Consider the following 3,251-nt stretch of genomic DNA (forward strand, 5'->3'; position numbering starts at 1 on the left):
CAAGTGAGAACGTAGGGCGTCGGAGAAGAGGGCACATCACAGGGATCCTGGAGCCACCACCCGACGAGCGGGCCGAGTGAATTTGTCGGCAACCCTAAGCGGCAGTGGATGAGTGTGCAGCCGTTAAGAAAAGTGAGCTGGCCGATCTGTTGCAGTTGGACACGCCGGATGCGGTTTCATGGAAAACTGTCGGTCCAGCCTTATTTGGGAAGGCCCACGAGAACGACAGAATGCTGAGCACCGCAGAAGACTGCATGCTAGAGAGAACCAGGATCCACAATCAAGGGGGATGGATTCCACGGAACGCCTACCCGCCTAGCCGTTTTATACTCGGCGCCCGATAGGAAGAGTTCGTGCGGCCGAACGGTGGAGTTACGGCATGCCAGGCCCTGTTTGTTATGGGGCTGTATGTTCTCTCTCTTCCTGGATTCCAGGAGTATTATATAATTATTATTGCTAGTATACTAAGTTTTGTTACAGAATTGTAGTTGTTTCTAAGTAGGCTCCGTTACTTATTCAGTACAGGTGTACCATAGTATTCAGTGTAACGCGTGTGTTATTGTACGGGTTGCCAGGTCACTTGACCTCTTGTAACTGAAAAAACACTTTTTACATTCTGTAATAGAGTGCTCGTGTCTCAATCTGATTCCCTCTTTTAATGATTGTGTCCAAAGAATTGCTTCTTCTCGTTAATTTCGTTGCCTTAAAGCAGCTCTCAGTGCTGTCTAAATTATTTAGAGAACTTTTGAAAGCATTTGGTCGTTTTGTTGTGTATCAAAACTGCTTCGATCTTGGTTATGGACAGATCACTACCATAATTAACGTTCTTCCTGACTATAAAATTTATCATTATATATTTTTCTATTGACGCGAAGGATGCCTACCTCTTTTCTTGGCTAACTGTAGATGTATCGGAGACTTAGTTCGTGGAATGTCAATTATTTATTGCTTGAAGATGGGATACAACATATTGATTAAATCCCTCTTTATGGAAACATTACCGATGCCCAAATATGCAATGGTTAAGACACATTTAGAAGTTTAGAGGATCAGACTATAGCGACAAGATATTTATTTTCACTTTTTTCAGCATTACTGCCGGCGTAGGTATTATATTCCATGTTACAATTAACTGTAGCAGGTGAAACATGCTGTCTCACCCTACTGGGTTTTTCTTGGATCAGAGCTTATGCTCTCAGATGGTCAACAATACGCAGCAGTGTGTCGCCTATGTTGCTGTCCATATTCATGTTGTGGTCAGTTAAGCTACTTAAAACGTGTCTCTTCTCAGCCATTTCAGATACAATTTACCAATCGCATCAGTTTCCTCTCGTAATTTTTGTACTGTCACTGAAACTTCACCTTAATCTTTCTCCTAAGTTTCGCTTAAGGCCATTGACAAAGCAGATGATAGCGATCGCTTGAAATTGCGTTTTACTTGAAAATTACTTATGCAGTCCCTTTTATGGTTATTGTGTTTGTGGATATGCTTTTCAATTCATTGATACATTGCTTTTCTTAATTGTGCGCTGGACAACTACTGCACACATCTCCTTCTCTTTGCTCTCTCTGTCCACCGTTTCCTCCCACATCCCCCCACCTCCTCCTCCCAACTTCCTCGTCTCTTCATCTGTTCCCCTTCACTCTCTAATTCTTCGACCCCCACTCTCCGTCGATCTCCTCCTCCCCATTGTTCCTCTTGCACCTCACCTCTACAGCTTCTGCCAGCCTACTGCGTGGCCCTCTATACCCCCGCCCCACCCATCACTGTCCTCCTTCCCTGAGGAAATTCATACATCAAGTAATAGTAATTCGTGTTTAGAGACCAACGAAATAACAGCGGTTTCGAAAAAATAACACGCTAAAATGTTCTATCAAGTCATTTATTTAGAAGGAAGAAAAATTGTAGAGAAACATTTCATATGCCTTTGACTGGTTCTCTAAATCATGTATAGTAAACAATGTTCCGATTGAGAATTTAAAATACAATGTTTCACTTACAACTGTAACGAGTACTGGAAGATATTTGCTTCATGGAGCATGTAGGCCGTGCAATCTTACGCTGCGTGGCCTTGGGATACTACTACTATGTGAAGTTAGGTGGTAAAATATTCTATCACTTTAGTTGCTACTGATATGTAAAATGGAGCGGTTGAATATTTCACCGATAGCGTTCCTATTGCTATGCATGTCGTTGTACACACATCTGAGATGGAAAAACTCTGCAACCGATTCCAACTGCTGTCTGATCGAAATTTGCATCCATTTAATCGATTAATTTTCTTTCTGTTCGCAAATGTTAGTGAACAAGAAGATTATTGTCAACAGTAGTGCGAAGACATGCACTAGCACGTTCACCATAAATACCTATTTTTCTAGTATTTGTACAATTATGTAGAGAACTACTTTTCCGGCTCTAAAACTGTTCTGCTTTGAAACTAACTGGCAGATTAAAACTGTGTGCCGGACCGAGACTCGAACTCGGGACCTTTGCCTTACGCGGGCAAGTGCTCTACCAACTGAGCTACCCAAGCACGACTCACGCCCCGTCCTCACAGCTTCACTTCTACCAATACCTCGTCTCCTACCTCCCATACTTTACAGAAGATCTCCTGCGAACCTTGCAGAACTAGCACTCCTGAAAGAAAGGATATTGCGGAGACATGGCTTAGCCGCAGCCTGGGGGATGTTTCCAGAATGAGATTTTCACTCTGTAGCGGAGTGTGCGCTGATATGAAACTTTATGGCAGATTAAAACTGTGTGCCGGGCAGAGACTAAAGGTCCCGAGTTCCAGTCTCGGTCCGGCAGTTTTAATCTGCCAGAAAGTTTCATATCAGCGCACACTCCGCTGCAGAGTGAAAATCTCATTCTGTTCTGCCGTTTTCACCTCTGCTTATGTAGATGAGAGAATTAAGTCATAACCATACAACAGCATTGAGTGTGGTGAACAATACTACCGGACGAATGTTTCCTAGAACTCTCGAAAACATCAATTCGAACACTGATGCAAAAATGTGGGTAACATTGCTATTCAAAATCCGGTTCTGAGTTACTTAAAATCAGAAACTGAAAACAGCAGTAGCTGGAATGCTCGTACGTTTGTGACGTACAAAAAGCTTTAAGTTGAATCCGCAGTTAGATTGTAACTGCTCTCTGATTTATGGTTTAACTTATTCGGTTTTTTTGTGCATGCTTTTTTTATGAAAAACTGAGTGAGCAGGAACAATGATGTCAGCATTTGTAAGAGAGA

At 42.5% G+C, this 3,251-nt stretch overlaps 1 non-coding gene across 1 annotated transcript; it reads right to left on the bottom strand.

Moving 5' to 3' along the window:
- Nucleotides 1–2,460: 2,460 nt before the first annotated feature.
- Trnat-cgu lies at nucleotides 2,461–2,535 on the bottom strand. The gene has a single exon. It is a non-coding gene; the product is annotated as a tRNA-Thr (tRNA).
- Between the last annotated feature and the right edge of the window lie 716 nt (nucleotides 2,536–3,251).

The sequence above is a fragment of the Schistocerca piceifrons genome, chromosome 3, assembly GCF_021461385.2.
Source record: "Schistocerca piceifrons isolate TAMUIC-IGC-003096 chromosome 3, iqSchPice1.1, whole genome shotgun sequence".
Taxonomy (NCBI): Eukaryota; Metazoa; Arthropoda; class Insecta; order Orthoptera; family Acrididae; genus Schistocerca; species Schistocerca piceifrons.